We start from the raw sequence: 18,493 nt of genomic DNA, 5'->3' as shown, positions 1-18,493 counted from the left end.
ACAGGTGCCCTCCTCAATACCCATCACCCACCCTTCCCTCCCTCCCACCCCCCATCAGCCCTCAGTTTGTTCTCAGCTTTTAAGAGTCTCTTATGGTTTGCCTCCCTCTCTCTCTAACTTTTTTTCCTTCCCCTCCCCCATGGTCTTCTGTTAAGTTTCTTAGGATCCACCTAAGAGTGAAAACATATGGTATCTGTCTTTCTCTGTATGACTTATTTCACTTAGCATCACACTCTCCAGTTCTATCCACGTTGCTGCAAAAGGCCGTATTTCATTCTTTCTCTTTGCCAAGTAGTATTCCATTGTGTATATAAACCACAATGTCTTTATCCATCATCAGCTGATGGACATTTAGGCTCTTTCCATAATTTGGCTCTTGTTGAAAGTGCTGCTATAAACATTGGGGTACAAGTGCCCCTATGCATCAGCACTCCTGTATCCCTTGGGTAAATTCCTAGCAGTGCTATTGCTGGGTCATAGGGTAGGTCTATTTTTAATTTTTGGAGGAACCTCCACACTGGTTTCCAAAGAGGCTGCACCAGTTTGCATTCCCACCAACAGTGCAAGAGGGATCCTATTTCTCCACATCCTCACTAGCATCTATAGTCTCCTGATTTGTTCATTTTAGCCACTGTCACTGGCATGAGGTGGTATCTCAGTGTGGTTTTGATTTGTATTTCCCTGATGAGGAGTGGCGTTGAGCATCTTTTCATGTGCCTGTTGGCCATCTGGATGTCTTCTTTGGAAAAGTGTCTATTCATGTCTTCTGCCCATTTCTTCACTGGATTGTTTGTTTTTCAGGTGTGGAGTCTGGTGAGTTCTTTACAAGTTTTGGATACTAGCCCTTTGTCTGATAATGTCATTTGCAAATATCTTTTCCCATTCTGTCGGTTGCCTTTTAGTTTTGTTGATTGTTTCCTTTGTAGTGCAGAAGCTTTTTATCTTGATGAGGTCCCAATAGTTCATTTTTGCTTTTAATTCCCTTGCCTTTGGAGTTGTGTTGAGTAAGAAATTACTGTGACTGAGGTCAGAGAGTTTTTTTCCTGCTTTCTCCTCTAGGGTTTTGATGGTTTCCTGTCTCACATTCAGGTCCTTTATCCATTTCAAGTTTATTTTTGTGAATGGTGTAAGAAAGTGGTCTAGTTTCATTCTTCTGCATGTTACTGTTCAGTTCTCCCAGCACCATTTGTTACAGAGACTGTCTTTTTTCCACTGGATATTCTTTCCTGCTTTGTCAAAGATTGGTTGGCCATACTTTTGTGGGTCTAATTCTGGAGTCTCTATTCTATTCCATTGGTCTGTGGGTCTGTTTTTGTGCCAATACCATGCTGTCTTGATGATTACAGCTTTGTAGTAGAGGCTTAAGTCTGGGATTGTGATGCCTCCCACTTTGGTCTTCTTCAATATTACTTTGGCTATTTAGGGTCGTTTGTGGTTCCATACCACAACGGATTGCTTGTTCTAGCTTCGAGAAGAAAGCTGGTGCAATTTTGATTGGTATTGCATTGAATGTGTAGATAGCTTTGGGTAGTATTGACATTTGAACAATATTTATTCTTCCAATCCATGAGCACAGAATGTTTCTCCATTTCTTTATATCTTCTTCAATTTCCTTCATAAACTTTCTTTCTTTTTTTAAAAATTTTTTTAATTTAATTTAATTTTTTAATTAAATAAATTTTTAAATTTAATTTAATTTAATTTTTTTTAATTTTTTAATTTAATTTTTTAATTTATTTTTGAGACAGAGAAAGACAGAGCATGAACGGGGGAGGGTCAGAGAGAGGGAGACAGAATCCAAAGCAGGCTCCAGGCTCTGAGCTGTCAGCACAGACCCGATGCAGGGCTTGAACACACAGACTGTGAGATCATTACCTGAGCTGAAGTCAGACGCTTAACCGACTGAGCCACCCAGGCGCCCCTTCATAAACTTTCTATAGTTTTCAGCATACAGATCTTTTACATCTTTGGTTAGGTTTATTCCTAGGTATTTTATGATTCTTGGTGCAATTGTGAGTGGGATCAGTTTCTTTATTTGTCTTTCTGTTGCTTCATTATTATTGTATAAGAATGCAACTGATTTCTGTACATTAATTTTGTATCCCGTGACTTTGCTGAATTCATGTATCAGTTCTAGCAGACTTTTGGTGGAGTCTTGGGTTTTCCATGTATAATATCATGTCATCTGCAAAAAGTGAAAGCTTGACTTCATCTTTGCCAATTTTGATGCATTTGATTTCCTTTTGTTGACTGATTGCTGATGTTAGAACTTCCAACACTATGTTAAAAAAAGGCGGTGAGAGTGGATGTCCCTGTCATGTTCCTGATCTCAGGGGGAAAGCTCTCAGTTTTTCCCTATTAAAGATGATATTAACTGTGGGCTTTTCATAAATGGCTTTTATGATCTTTAAGTATGTTCCTTCTCTCCTGACTTTCTCAAGGGTTTTTATTAAGAAAGGGTGCTGGATTTTGTCAAAGGCCTTTTCTGCATCAATTGACAGGATCATATGGTTCTTTTCTTTTATTAATGTGATGTGTCACATTGATTGATTTGCAAATATTGAACCAGCCCTACAGCCCAGGAATGAATCCCACTCGATCATGGTGAATAATTCTTTTTATATGCTGTTGAATTTGATTTGCTAGTATCTTGTTGAGAATTTTTGCATCCATATTCATCAGGGATATTGGCCTGTAGTTCTCTTTTTTTGCTGGGTATCTGTCTGGTTTGGGAATCACAGTAATGCTGGCTTCATAGAATGAGTCTGGAAGTTTTCCTTCCCTTTCTATTTTTTGGAATAGCTTGAGAAGGATAGGTATTATCTCTGCTGTAAATGCCTGGTAGAATTCCCCAGGGAAGCCATCTGGTCCTGGACTCTTATTTGGTGGGAGATTTTTGATAACTGATTCAATTTCTTCACTAGTTATGGGTCTGTTCACATTTTCTGTTTATTCCTGTTTGAGTTTTGGAAGTATGTGGGTGCTTAGGAATTTGTCCATTTCTTCCAGGTTGTCCAGTTTGTTGGCATATAATTTTTCATAGTATTCCCTGATAATTGCTTGTATTTCTGAGGGATTGGATGTAATAATTCCATTTTCATTCATGATTTTGTCTGAATCATGTTTTTTTAGATTCTATATTGTTTATTTCTTCTCTGATCTTTATTATTTCTCTTTTTATTTTGGGTTTGGGATGTCTTTGCTGTTCTGCTTCTATTTCCTTTAGGTGTGCTGTTAGATTTTATATTTAGGATTTTTCTTGTTTGTTGAGATAGGCCTGGATTGCAATGTATTTTCCTCTCAGGACTGCCTTTGCTGCATCCCAAAGCGTTTGGATTATTGTATTTTCATTTTTGTTTGTTTCCATATCTTTTTTAATTTCTTCTCTAATTACCTGGTTGACCCATTCATTCTTTAGTAATCTGTTCTTTAACCTCCATGCTTTTGGAGGTTTTCCAGACTTATTCCTGTGATTGATTTCAGGCTTCATAGCATTGTGGTCTGAAAGTGTGCATGGTATTATCTCAATTCTTTTATACTTATGAAGGGCTGTTTTGTGACCCAGTATGTGATCTATCTTGGAGAATGTTCCATGTGCACTCGAGAAGAAAGTATATTCTGTTGCTTTGGGATGCAGAGTTCTAAATATATCTGTCAAGTCCATCTGATCCAATGTGTCATTCAGGGCCCTTGTTTCTTTATTGATCCTGTTTCTAGATGATCTATCCATTGTTGTAAGTGGGGTTTTAATGTCCCCTTCAATTACCATATTCTTATCAATAAGGTTGCTTATGTTTGTGATTAATTGTTTTATATATTTGGGGGCTCCTGTATTCGGCGCATAGACATTTATAATTGTTAGCTCTTCCTGATGGATAGACCCTGTAATTATTATATAATGCCCTTCTTCATCTCTTGTTACAGCCTTTAATTTAAAGTCTAGTTTGTCTGATATAAGTATGGCTACTCCAGCTTTCTTTTGACTTCCAGTAGCATGATAGATAGTTCTCCATCCCCTCACTTTCAACCTGAAGGTGTCCTCAGGTCTAAAATGAGTCTCTTGTAGACAGCAAATAGATGGGTCTTTTTTTGTTTGTTTGTTTGGTCTTTTTTTTTTTTTTTTTTTTTTTTTAATCCATTCTGATACCCTGTCTTTTGGCTGGAGCGTTTAGTCCATTTACATTCAGTGTTATTATAGAAAGATATGGGTTTAGAATCATTGTAATGTCTGTAGGTTTCATGCTTGTAGTGATGTCTCTGGTACTTTGTGGTCCTTGCAGCATTTCACTCACAGAATCCCCCTTAGGATCTCTTGTAGGGCTGGTTTAGTGGTGATGAATTCCTTCAGTTTTTGCTTGTTTGGGAAGACCTTTATCTCTCCTATTCTGAATGACAGACTTGATGGATAAAGGATTCTCGGTTGCATATTTTTTTTTCTGTTCATCACATTGAAGATTTCCTGCCATTCCTTTCTGGCCTGCTAAGTTTCAGTAGATGGGTATGCCACTACTCTTATGTGTCTACCTTTGTAAGTTAGAGCCTGTTTATCCCTAGCTGCTTTCAGAATTTTCTCTTTATCCTTGTATTTTGCCAGTTTCACTATGATATGTCGTGCAGAAGATTGATTCAAGTTACATCTGAAAGGAGTTCTCTTTACCTCTTGGATTTCAATTCCTTTTTCCTTCCCCAGATCAGGGAAGTTCTCAGCTATGATTTGTTCAAGTACACCTTCAACCCCCTTCTCTCTCTCTTCTTCTTCTGGAATTCCTATGATGCATATATTGCTCTGTTTGATTGCATCACTTAGTTCTCTAATTCTCCCCTCATACTCCTGGATTTTTTTCTCTCTCTTTTCCTCAACTTCCTCTTTTTTCCATAATTTTATCTTCTGCTTCACTTATTCTCTCTTCTGCCTCTTCAATCTGTGCTATGGCTGCCTCCACTTTATTTTGCACCTCATTTATAGCATTTTTTAGCTCCTCATGACTATTTCTTAGTCCCTTGATCTCTGTAGCAATAGATTCTCTGCTATCCTCTATGCTTTTTTCAAGCCCAGTGATTAATTTTATGACTATTATTCTAAATTCTTGTTCTGTTTTATGGCTTAAATCGTTTTTGATCAATTCGTTAACTGTCGCTACTTCCTGGATTATTTTGAGGCGAATTCTTCCATTTCGTCATTTTGGGTAGTCCCTGTGGTGGCTCCAAACTGCAGGGTACTTCCCCTGTGCTGTCCTGAGTAACTTGTGTTGGTGGGCAGGGCCACAGTCAGACCCAATGTCTGCCCCCACCCCACCGCTGGGGCCACAGTCAGACTGGTGTGTACCTTATCTTCCCCCCTCCCAGGAGCAGTACTCACTGTGGAGTGGTGTGGCCACTGTCTGAGCTACTTGCACACTGCCAGGCTTGTGGTCCTGTTTTGATGGGATCTGGTGTATTAGCTGGGGTGGATCCGCAAGGTGCACAGGGGTGGGAGGGGCAGACTTAGCTAGCTTTGCCCCTGGTGGTCCCCTGTGGGAAGGGCCCTGCAGCACCGGGAAGGAGGCAGGCCCGTCGGAGGGATGGATCCACAGAAGCACAGCATTGGGCATTTGCACGGTACAAGCAAGTTCAGTGACGGGAACTAGTTCCCTTTGGAATTTTGGCTGGGGGATAGGAGAGGTAGATGGCGCTTACCAGCCCTGTTGTTCCCCCGCTGAGCTGAGCTCTGTCTTCCAGGGCTCAACAACTCTCCCTCCCAGTGTCCTCTCGCCTTCCCTATCCGAGAGCAGAGCTGTTGACTTTTAACATTCCAGATGTTAAGTCCCCCTGGCTGTCAGAACTCACAGAGTACAGCCCCTCTGCTTTTGCAAGCCAGACTTCAGAGGCTCTGCCTTGCCAGGCGGGCTGCCCCTCCACCGCCCCGGCTCCCTCCCGCCAGTCCTTGTAGCATGCACTGCCTCTCTGCCCTTCCTACCCTCTTCCATGGGCCTCCTTTCTATGCTTGGCTCCGGTGAGTCCGTTCTGCTAGTTTTCTGGGTTATTTAGGCCAATGTGGGTGGAATCTAAGCGATCAGCAGGACGAGGTGAGCCCAGCATCGTCCTATGCCACCATCTTCCCAGGATGGAAGCTTCTAGTACTTTTTAAAGAACATAAATACTTGGTGAAGAAAGCCAATGATAAGTGTAGTACTTAATAAGTGTAGTACTTGTTCTACTTGAACAAGCAAGCAGAAAACAAACAAAAACCCCAAAAACCTGTCATTCCTTTTAAACAAATTTTATTTTATTCATTAATACAGTATCTATCTATATAATAATGATTGGTACATACATGTAAGAGTTATCACATGTTCGTTGTACAGATAATTCTTGATACATGTATGGATTCCCAGTCCCCTTGCTGTAACATTATGGCACATTAAGTTTAACTTCTCACACCCCAAAATAGAGAAATACTTCTAAAGATTTATGATGATACTTTGAAAAAAAAATATTTCTAACTATTTTTCCTCACTTCAACATCTACCTATTTGTGTGTTGGGGAAGAAAAATGTCCCTATATGATTTAAAATTCTTCTGTCTGGTGTAAGAATTAAATTGGCATAAGACAAATTAAAAGGATAAAAATCAAATTTCATTACATATTTATGGAAAATTCATAGAAATATGAAAGATACCAAAGACAGGCAAAATGAGGTGTATATGTCGTCCTGAACTAAGAAGAGGATAGGAATCCGGGACTTCAAAAGGAAGGAAAAGAGTTCACAAGAAGATAAAAAAGAGTAAGTGTTTGGTAAACAAATATTTGCTGGACCATGTAGAAACAAAAGAACGTACACATAAATTGTAGCAGACTTTGCTGGGTTCCTCCCTGTCTGTCACACCTAGATCATATTATACTATAGTTCTCTATGATGATAGTTCCCTTTCTGGAGCAGGTCCTGTATCTAAATTTTTTTTAGGTAGGTAGGGTCAATGTTTCCTCTGGTCCTTGATTGTTTTTAGTTTAAAATAATCCACATGCCAAAGTAATACATCTTGGGGCACTTCATCCTGAACCCCTACACATGTTATTACAATTACAATTAAATTGTTAAGAAATGCTTTATGGTGTTAAAAAACTTATTTTTATATACATCAACATTCTGATAAATATTCTTAAATATATAATTGCCTCTCAAGATCTCAGTCATTTTTCATTTCAAATGTAAAGTGTAAATATGCTTTTGTACACATTCAACGGTTATTTTATAGGGTTGGCACATACTGGGGAAAATTTTGCTTTTGACATTTAATCTAAATAATGGAAAATAGGTACAGAATTGTGTTCTATGCATTAAAGAAAGTCAGTTATCTGTTGGTAAAGACTGGGACTTGCCCCAGTGGGCATGAGTGACCATTCTCAACTCTGTAAGTATTTTTCTTTGCATTGAAGACTTTTGACTATCCTCCAAAGAATTAACACAAACTTATTTTTTATATTACCTGATACTCACCAGCTATTTATGTAACCAATTCGGTTTTCCTTTTTTCTTCAATTCAGTTTTAATTTTGTAAAATCTTACTGCTCGGATTCAAATTTCATTTGTAAGCTGCAGTGAATCCAAATCTGCCATTTCAGTAAATATCTCTATTTTAGGGAGCTGGAATCTAATGCATGTAAGCTGGTAGAAATGTAGAACACAAAATACAAAACAATTAAAATGACACAGCAGGGAAGCAATTGGAAAGCAACAGAAAAGACTACAATGAATGAATGAACTTTGAAAGGGAGGAATTTAATCAAGGGCCCTAAATCCAATTACCAACAAAGGACGATTGAATGATAAAAACAGGTAAATAGAATGGGAGGTAGGGGGTGTTGTGGTAAAGAGAATAGGAAAGGAAATAGGAGATACGTGGATGAGGTCAAGAAAGCTGGTCATTCATTCACTTATCAATTCACTCAATGACTGAACAAGTGCTTATTTAGAATAAACTGTGGAAGGTCGTGCTGTGCAAGAGATGAAATACAGAGAACAGAAGTGGGGAAGAAGAACAAATCAGTAAACTGGTCTTGGCCAAGACTTGTAAACTCTTTAAATTGGGAAAGTGGCTGTAGTATATATAATCTGATTCAATTGGTTTATTGTACCCAGGAGGAAACTGATGAAAAGTTGCAGTCTTCTTGGCAGGGATGTAGCTAAGAGAGATGAAGATTTAGAAAAGGGAGACATGTTATGGGGAAGGCTGGGGAAATTATGGGTGGGTGGCATGGCTATTATACATACAGGTAGTCACACTGTTGAGCTCGACTGGATGAGGGGGTGGGGAAGGACTCTGAGGACAGAGGTTGGGCTCAAACCCAACATACCAGCCTTCTAGAATCTAGAAGATAAGCAGCACAACATGTGGATGTGACAAACACTGATGCCATTCCCTTATGTTTGCAAAGACAGGAAAATTGGGTCCATGCATCTTTACCTACACCTAGATACCCAGTGGGAAAACCCTTCCCTTTTCTGCTGCTACGAGAGAGCCCAATTCTCCAGCCGTGCTGCAGGCTCAAACAAGGGACAGGAGAAGACCAAACATAGGAAAGGGAGGAGCAACGAGCAAACTCAAGTGTCTAATCTCTGAGCAGCCTATTTCGTCACCTGATTTTAAAACAAAATTTTATTTTGCTGAGGTTTAGAATTTCAGGACATAAATGAGCAAAAATTGGTCTTTTTGCTGTATCTAGTGTTGTGTCTTGATATGACATGCTCCTTGACACCTCTCACAACCTGAAAGAACTACAGTGTCACGTAACAGGAAATTTAATGAGCACCAAGGGAAGAAGAGCCTCTTCTGTTGCTTAACCCTGCTAAGTGTTCCGAGGCAGAAGGGTATGCATTCCTGGCAACAAATGAATTTTCTCAGTGGTCTCCAAGGAATGCCTAAATCTAAGGCGAGGCAATAATTATGACTCAATTACTGACTTGGAAGTTCAGATTTAGGACACAACTCTACCTCCCGGTACAACATGAATAAACATGGCCGAGAATGTAACTTTGACATCAGCTCTTTTGTCAATTACATCACAGACTATAGAAGTTCACGTGCAATTCTAGAAGGAAGGAGGGAAAGAAGGGACGAAGGGAAGGAGGTGGGTAGAAGGAGGGAGGGGACATAGCATATCATATCTATATAACCATATCTGGTAAAAATAAATGAATAAGCAAAATACACTCTCATAAGGCTTTTTGATTATAATAAGCATATTGATAAAATGTATTAAATAGGAAAGTTACATTATCACTGAAAAATACTAATAACAGTAATAACCATTAGTTGAATATTAACAATAAGCCAGTTGTGTGTGTGTTTTTCATTCAGTTCTCACAATAGTCCTCTAAGGTAGGTATCCCTATGATAATTATTCAGATGTGGAAATTGAGGCCCCTCAAGGTCACACATAGTCATTGAAGGGCAGAAAAATGATGTGAACCCCAGTCTTTCTGATGACAGAACCCTGGTTTTCCTTGCTGTTCCATGCTGCCTCCTCCCATCAGAAATGCTTTAAATTCATGACCAGCCATCAGTCTAAAAGCTGGACTCCCTCTTCATTTGTGACCTTAATCTGTTTCCTATCATTTTCAATAGATAAGTTTTGAACTATATACAGAAATAACCATTTGATGTTGCCAAAGGTGCAACATGGATGAAAAGATCATTTGAGAGTTGAAATGCACCCAAATTCTAAGGCAAGGGAAAAGAACTTCAAGTTCATATAGCATTTCCAAGTGCCAAGGTGCAGCTGTCTCCATCTTATCAGCTCATAATATGAAGACGTAAAATTATCAACACGTTTATCATGTGAGAAGCAAGTACTGTACAAATGACAGTCTTTTCTGCAGAAATCTTGGCTCAATGACTTAATTAAGCAACAGTAGATTTGCAGTCTTGACGAAAGGGAGGATTGTCAAGTCTTCTCTTGGTTTAGGAAATAAACCAATTCCTAAGAGTCTTGTGCTTCCTGCAAGGCCATGTCAAGAGCTTTCTAAAACATAAGCCAAAAACTGGAGGAAAATGTTCCTTCAAGTTGCAATTTTTTTTTCACAAGAACTCTGTAAACTGCCCTAAAATTAGTTAAGTTCCTGCTAAGAAGAATTCTGTTCTATACAAGCACGAAACCATTCCATAATGCTCTGGGTCATCAAACTCTACAAGTTTGGAACAAAATAGAAACATTTTCTCTATGAATGGACATGAAGGGATGTTAGACCAAGGTAGCATTTTTGGTGCTGTGCTGAAATCAGCATAGTCTGATTCAAGACTAAAGTGTGTTTTATTTCTAAAGTAGTCAAGCTTGATAGTAAAATGATTTTGTGGGGGAAATTTAAGAGTTATCACCTACCTCTGCTCAGACTTTGTAGTTGATTTTTGTCATACTTCAAACATGATGTCATTGGTAAATTCAAACTGGCATGAAAACAAAGGTTTTATTTCTTTACTACTACAGAATTTATATGAGGGAGAGTTCTAGGGATCTGGCTGGATATAAATTTGTACATTCAAAAGCTGAAAGTACAACAAGAGATAGAGCACAATGGCTCCCTTTCCAGGAAGCTTCTGATTGGCATAGTGATTACTGCCGGAGGCTAACACTAGGCCAGCTGAAGTCCAGAAGGTGCTTTGTTGAAGTACCTTCACAGGATGCCTATGCAAGAGGTCAGAGCAAAGGAGTCTCTCCCCAGCAGAGTGCTGGTACAAGAGGTATGGGAGGACCAGCCACAAATACCACATAAGCCAGCCAGAGAGAAAAGAGAAATAACCCACTCTTTAAAATGAAGAAAGTATTTGGACAGACATTTCATAAAAGAAGACATGCCTATTGTCCTATGAAAAAGTACTCAATAACATTAGTGATCAGAGAAATACAAATTAAAGCCACCATGGGATGCCATTGCACAATTAGTAGAGAGCAATTGGAACTCATACATTTTTGGTGGGAGTGTAAAATATTAAGACTGCTTTGGCAAAAAGCCTGACATGTCCTTATAAAATTAAAGGTATATACCTACCAGCAATTTCAATCCTGGGTATTTACATAAGAAAAACGAAAACCTAGGCAGCAAAATGCCTTAACCAAGAATTTTTATAAGTTTTATTTCTAATAGGCCACACCTTGAAATAAGACAAGTGACTATCAACAGAAAAATGGAAAAACAGCAGAATTCATCCAAAGAAACACCATTCAGTAATAACAATGCAAAAACCAAGCTAGTGGCACACACAGTAACATGAATGAATCTTAAAAAAAACGTTATGTTAAGTGAAAGAAACCATGTAATGCATAATCCCACTGTCGTAGACTCTGGGTCTAAAGTTCTTTCTTGTCTAGCAAGAGAGCGGGACACAGGATGAAAAACGAGAGATGGCTAATGTCCAGGAAGAGATAAGAGCCCTGAATAAGGGTCCTTGCCCCCTATTTATTCAGATCAGAAGGCTTGCAAACGTGATGGGTGTGCACAAAGAGACAAAGAAACTGTGAACATTAACTTGGGGATGTGAGGGAAAAGGAAGGTTTTGAAGATATACAGTGTTTGGGGTTTGGGTCAATATAAAACAAAGTCCAGGTGCCAGGCTGTCGGGAGGAAGGTTGTTTACAGCAGACATGAGGCAGCACCTCTGTTTATCTTTGCCAGCCTAGGGGATGAGGTAAGTAGGGGGATAACCTCAGGGTTAATAAGGCACCTTTTCTTTTGTTAACCATCTCCACTCTGGGCAGCTTTGCCTGAAGCACAGTGGTCCATAGTCCAATTCACCAATTTACCTAACCTGGCCCTATCCTCCTGTGAAAGCAGCTTTCTGCCATAGTACTAAATTGGGGGTGCTTCCACCCTGAATGTCTAATCTTGTTTATGTTATATACCTATGTATTGGGCACCTTTGCACCATTCCTATTTTAGGGTTTTGCCTCTCCCTCTCTATTCTGGGGGCTCTGCACCCCCTCTCTATTTTTGGGGTGCCTTTGAGCCTCCCTATTCCTGGCACCTTTGTACCTGCCTATTCTCAAGGTGCCTTTGCACCCCCTATTCTTGGGGTGCAAATCTGGTTTTCTCAAACTCAGGTGTAAGCATTTTATGGCTTTGTATTTCTTTTTTTTTTTTTTTAATTTTTTAATGTTTTTATTTGTTCTTAGAGAGACAGAGCATGAGTGGGGGAGGAGCAGAGAGAGAGGGAGACACAGAATTCAAAGCAGGCTCCAGGCTCTGAGCCGTCAGCACAGAGCCCGCTGCGGGACTCAAACCCACAAACTGTGAGATCATGACTTGAGCCAAAGCCGGACACTCAACCTACTGAGCCACCCAGGTGCCCCTGGCTTTGTATTTCTTTATGCCTTGTTAACCCACTTGTGTAAGCCTGGGGGATTCCTAAGCTTATCCCCCACATTCCACCTATTTGAAATTCTAGAAACAGAAACACTTATCTATGGTGAACAGAAAACAAAACAGTAGTTGCTTCTAAAACAGGAATATAGGGCAGAGATCAACTGGAAATAAGGAAGAGAGAACTTTCTGGGGTTAAAGCAATGATGTTCTATATTTTGATAGGGGTTTGCATTTACTCATATTGATGGAGTGATAAATATAAGATTTGTGCATTTCCTTATATGCAAATATCTAAAAAATTTGTAGGCAAATATTGAACTCTAGCTAATGATATGTCTTCTGAAGATTTTAGGGGTGAAGTGTACTGATGTTCAAAACTTACTTTGGAATGCATCAAAACATAAGATAGATTAATAAAGGGATGGCTACCTGGATAATTATGTAATAAAGCAAATGCAGTAAAATGGTATAAGAGTGTTTTACAGTTTTTTTCAACTTTTCGGTATGTTTGAAATGTTGGGAAATGGTCAGTATAAAGAGTCTTAATGAATATTCTACATGAAAGTTGATTTGTTTGAATTGGCTATAGAGTTTACAATGTCACTAATGGCATCTGAAGGACTAAACTCAAAGGTAAAAGAGAGGAGAGGTCTTTCTAAAGAGAATTATGAGTTTGATTGTTAAATTTATTCTGAGGAGCAATTAATTTTTTTCAAGGTTTCAACTGAAAATCTTCCCTTAAAACATAAACACTATGCAGACCTATGATAGCACTTACCATATGTGAAGCAGATGCATAGAAGCACACAGAAGTCATACCAACATTCCCAATCCAAATTTAGGATGACATAGTTTTACTTAACTCTTTCATAGTGTATGGGTATCTTCTTCCTTTCACAATAAGGTTTTAGTTCTCAGGGATATAGAGGATGATACAATTAGAATTTCCAATAATTCTTGATGTGCATTAACCCACATTAGATAGTATACACAGTATTCTGAATATGAACATATGTATATGTATATACGTATATGAATGTCTACCACATGTAATTTTAGAAGTCAACATGACCTTACAACTTTTACATTTGGTGATCAGATGTGAAAAAAGGGAAAACTTTGAAAACTCCATTCTCCTTTTGGCACACAGAGGCTCAGGACAGCCCCCTTCCTATGCTGTTGACACTCTTAGACCCCGTTGGATGGAAATAAAGAAGGACAATGTGCCGTTTGTCTTCTCTACTGCTGCCACCATCTTATATTGATCTGAGGTTTTCCATAAAAACAGAGATAACAGTGATTTAAACAAAGAGCTATGCTTGTATGCTTAGAAATATGGAAGTGGTAATACATACTACCAATGCAAAAATATTCCTTGAATTTTGTAACCGAAGATGGTGCTGATGGTTGGTGTCTTATAAGTCGTCATTCCTGACTGTTAACCTACAGATTCTAGGGAAGCTAGATGCCCGGGTTTGGAGGTGGAGGTAGGAATGACTTGCTACTCAGGCAGACCATGACAAATTGTGACCTGACATAGCTATTTATTCTTCCTGAGGAAGCTTGAAGCAATATATTAAAATACACTTACCAACAATGATAACACTTATTTTGTCTATCTGAATTTTTCATTGTGAAAAGAGACCATGATTATCATGAGTGTTTTCTTGTCACTTGTAAGTTATACCAGGTATCCATCTGGGGTGGAATTAGGAACAACTAGTGCTCCCAAATTGGGACTTGCCCAAATTTTGGGTGCATTGTATTATAAAAGTTAAGTTATAAATTAGGTATTTGAGGCTCAGATTTCTAATTAAATTATGCTGAAAGCGGTACTTACATTAAAAATACACTGGAATGAACAATTATGGCTCAATTAGTAATGTAAATATATAGCTTTCTTTTTTTTAACGTAACTTACTGTCAAGTTGGCTAACGTACAGCGTATACAGTGTGCTCTTGGTTTCGGGAGTAGATTCCCGTGTAGCTTTCTGACAGGCTGTTGGGAATCCATCTGGGAACACAACTTCACTTTAGAATACTGTTTTCCTATACTGCATAAAGTCCCCAAAGAACCCATCCATATCTTGAGAGAGAATTAAAAATATGGGGAAAAGAGACCATTTCAAGTCTAAAACTGCTGGTTATTCTGAACTGGTTGAGGGAAAGAGTGATGAGAACTGGAGACACAGAAGATATGACTAAGCAGCATATGCATATCAAACAATTTCTTTTTTATGCTTGTTGGAAATCGATACACTTTTACAGAATTCATTCATTTAGCTACATTCAGCCAAATAAAATAATTTGCTGAAATATGTTGAGAGAAAAGGAATTCCATATAAATTTCATGATCCAGTAGTCTTTGATGGCTTCCTTGCTATAAGGAATGATAAGATGTCCCAGTTCTTGTACTGTTGTTTCCTTTAGTGGGAAATAGTGTATCAATCACAACCTAGTACTAAGAATATGGACTATGTCTCTCACTAGCCAGAATTTATACTAATATTCCCAATCCATGTTCAGAGCTACCTATTTTTACTTAACTCTTCCATATTACATCTGTATCTTCTTTCTTCTATAAGAAGATGCCAGTTTTCAAGGGTACGGGAGAAGATCAAATTGGAATATTCAATAATTACTTGTATGCTTCATCTTACTTTATCTACAAATAGAGTTTCAAAATATTGATACTAATACTACCATTGTGAATATGATTATAGAAAACAATTAAAACTTTTAATAGGAATGCTAGTTCTATTATCTCATTTTTAAAAATAACTGTACTATATCTACATTGTTAGAACATTGCAAACTGTATTCTTCCCCTTTTAATTTTCAGTTAGTATTATTTCTACAGTAGTTGTATATTTAATGGTCTCCACTAGCCTATATGTTGATGATTATTTCTAGTCATAGTGGTTTATCTGAAGTTCATTTTTTGATAGTTTCTTTAGGAAGGGTCATGTGAACAACATTCCCAAAGCTTTGGCACGCTGATAATAACTAGTGTCTTTTATATTTGATATTTTCATGGGCAAAAAAGTTTTGGCTCACATGTTTTTCCTTGAATATCTTAAAGATGTCAGTCCATTTTCTTTGGCATGAAACTTTGCAGATAGTGATGTTTCTCTTGTAAGTTCCCTGTGCTTTTCGTCTAGGTACAGAAGTTTTTTCTTTGTCTTTAAAGTCCACTAGTTTTTCCTTTTTAAAAATAATGTGGTTTTTTTTTTTTTTTTTTTTTTTGAGAGAGAGAGACAGAGAGCATGAGCAGAGGAGGGGCAGATAGAGAGAAGGGAACAGAGGATCTGAAGCAGGCTCCATGCTGACAGCAGATAGTCCAATGCGGGGCTCAAACTCGTGAACCATGAGATCATGACCTGAGCCCAAGTTGGAAGCTTAACCAACTGAGCCATCCAGGGGCCCCTAAAGTCCACTAGTTTTTCTAGAATAAGCATTGACTTTGGTTCTTCCATATCAATATTCCTGGGTATGTGGGGCTTTTATTACATGGTTTCAAATTATGGTTTTTCTCTTTCAGAAATACCTTTCTTGAATTGCTTCAGTACTTGATCAGTTTTCTCCTTCAGGAATTCTGCTTATTTAAAGGCTGATATTATTTTCCTGTCTTTAACAACTGTTGTTTTCTCTTGAATTTTTTTGGTGTCTTTCTTCATATCTTTAATTTTTTTTTAAATTGTTCTTTTACCTTCTATTCTCTTAAGGCACTATCACATGCTCTTTTGTTCCTTCAAGTTTAAATTTCATTGCTGAAGGGATATTTTTATTTCAATTCTGATTCTTTCCTGGGCTTTGTCACTTTATTTCTAAGTTTTTCTACTTCTGGTTAATTGTTCTATCACACCTTGCTGTTATTTTCCTGTCTAATGCAAATTTTAACATAGTAGTTTGCAGTTTTGATTTTCCTTATGGGAATCTTTTCTGGCATGTTCTCATTTTCTCTAGGAATGGTATACGTTCCTTACAATTTTTTTTTTTCGTAAAACTTTGGATAAGATTTAATGCAAGTATTCTGTTGTTGCTGTTGTTGCTCAGTTTTAAGTGTAATTCATTTTCCTGAACTTTTTCTGTAAGGAAACTTTGTTCTGGAAAGTCTTTCTAAACTCACAGAGCTTTATCTTCTGTTGTATTCATGTTGGATTTAAAAACTCATGGCTTTGTTTTTTGAGATTTCCTGTGTCTGCTCTCCTTCTTCACTATTATCTTGACCTTCTCCTTTCTTCATCTCTGTTTTGGCTCCACTTCTAGTAACTTCTCTTCAGTGTGAGGACCTGTTCTGGACTTGAGCCCTGTCTGGTCAGTTTTGAGAGTTCTTAGTTGTAAAGTTTCTCAGCCTCTTCAGACTTTGTGGCTGACCTTTTCTACTCACCCAACTATTGGCTTCATCAGAGTCTTCTGCAGTTTGAAATGCTGGTCTCATATTCATCTCCGATGCCTTCCATTCCATTGAACACCTGTTAACTGTTTTGGTGTTTTCTTACACTTAAGCTTGTCAAATACCACATCCCTCTAATTTTTTATGCACAGATGCTGATATGATGCTGGTCGTATGACTGTTGATAGCTTGTCCTCACTCTCTGACATTTTGGAGCTCCTGGGGATACTCTACCAACTAATTTTATTTTTGATGTTGTCCACGCATTTTAGTTTTTATGTCTAGTTGCTCTGTTTTTAATGTGATGATTCAGGGAGATTCAGAGACTCTCTGCTCTACTGTTGTTTCTTCAAAATGTATACATCTTGGGGCGCCTGGGTGGCTCAGTCGGTTAAGCGTCCGACTTCAGCTCAGGTCATGATCTCACAGTTCGTGAGTTCGAGCCCCGCGTCGGGCTCTGTGCTGACAGCTCAGAGCCTGGAGCCTGCTTCTGATTCTGTGTCTCCCTCTCTGTCAGCCCCTCCCCCACTCACACTCTGTCTCTCTCTTCCTCTCAAAAATAAAGAAACATAATAAAAAATTATAAAAAAATGTATACATCTTAATATTCATTCTTTATTATAAAAATGGCACATGGGCAAGATACAAATTCAAACAACATAGAAGAGTTTACTACGAAAATTAACTCCTCCTTCCCACACATACCTGGAGTTTTCCAGCCTAACTTTTTGGAAGTAACCCCTGTTCACACATTTTATGTAACTTTCTAGACCTTTCCTAAGAATATAAAAGAATGTGATTTAGGTTTAAGTCTTTGTTTTACTTTTTACATAAATAGGGTCATACTATATATTGTCTTGTAATTTAATTATATCATTTAACAATATAACTTGAAAATCTTTCCAAAATTTTCAAACTACATGTTTTTTTTTATTGAATTAGCATATGTTATTGACGAATAAAAGTTTTGAACATAATTTTCAAAAATGTTTATTCACTTTGAGTGAGAGAGAAAGAGAGCAAGAGAGTGGGCAAGGGGAAGAGAGAGAGGGAGAAAGAGAATATGGAGAGAGAGAATACCAGCTCCTGCTGTCAGCAGAGAGCCCAACACAGGGCTCAAACTCATGAACCATGAGATCATGACCTGAGCCAAAACCAAGAGATGCACACTTAATTGACTGAGCCATCCAGGTGCCTCTGAACATAATTTTCAATTCATTTTGGAGAATGTATTTATGAGTCAAATGCCCTGAAATGGGTTTATTAAATTAAAGGGTATAGGTTGGGAAAAAACTTTCTAAACTAGAAACAAAACTCAGACATTATAAGCAAATGAATAAAATGTGATGATATTAAATTTTTTTCATGGTTAAAAACAACACGCATACAAATTTTAAAGGACAAATAACAAACCAGACAGAAATGGCAGTTTATATGACCAAAGTTTCATTTTTGTAGTATTCAAAAATTTCTTACAAGGAATAAGAAAAAAACATAAAACAGTAGAAAACTGGAAAAATGACATATTCAGGCACTTCAGTAAAAAAGAAATACACATGAACCAAAAGAATATGGAAAAAAAAACTCATCTTCACTCAACATTTAAAAGATATCATCAAACAGCAACATACAATTTTCCACTGATGAAGTTGTCAAAGTTTAACTATCCTCTCAAGAACTATTTGGTGGGAATATAATTTGGTAAGTAGCATAAATTTTGGATAAAGACTGAACAAGCCATAACAATTTAAAAAATATA

At 37.9% G+C, this 18,493-nt stretch overlaps 1 protein-coding gene across 1 annotated transcript in view; it reads left to right on the top strand.

Moving 5' to 3' along the window:
• The first annotated feature begins 7,656 nt into the window (after nt 1–7,656).
• Nucleotides 7,657–18,493, top strand: part of TLR3 (toll like receptor 3) — a 64,595-nt gene continuing 53,758 nt past the window's right edge. The window contains exon 1 of the mRNA XM_060653006.3: nt 7,657–7,817. The gene's annotated coding sequence lies outside the window, so the exon portion shown is untranslated. The remainder of the gene's footprint in view (nt 7,818–18,493) is intronic.

Source organism: Panthera onca, chromosome B1, assembly GCF_046562875.1.
Source record: "Panthera onca isolate mPanOnc1 chromosome B1, mPanOnc1 haplotype 2, whole genome shotgun sequence".
Taxonomy (NCBI): Eukaryota; Metazoa; Chordata; class Mammalia; order Carnivora; family Felidae; genus Panthera; species Panthera onca.
The sequence above is the reverse complement of the archived record's forward strand: the minus strand, read 5'-3'. Positions and strand labels throughout refer to the sequence as shown.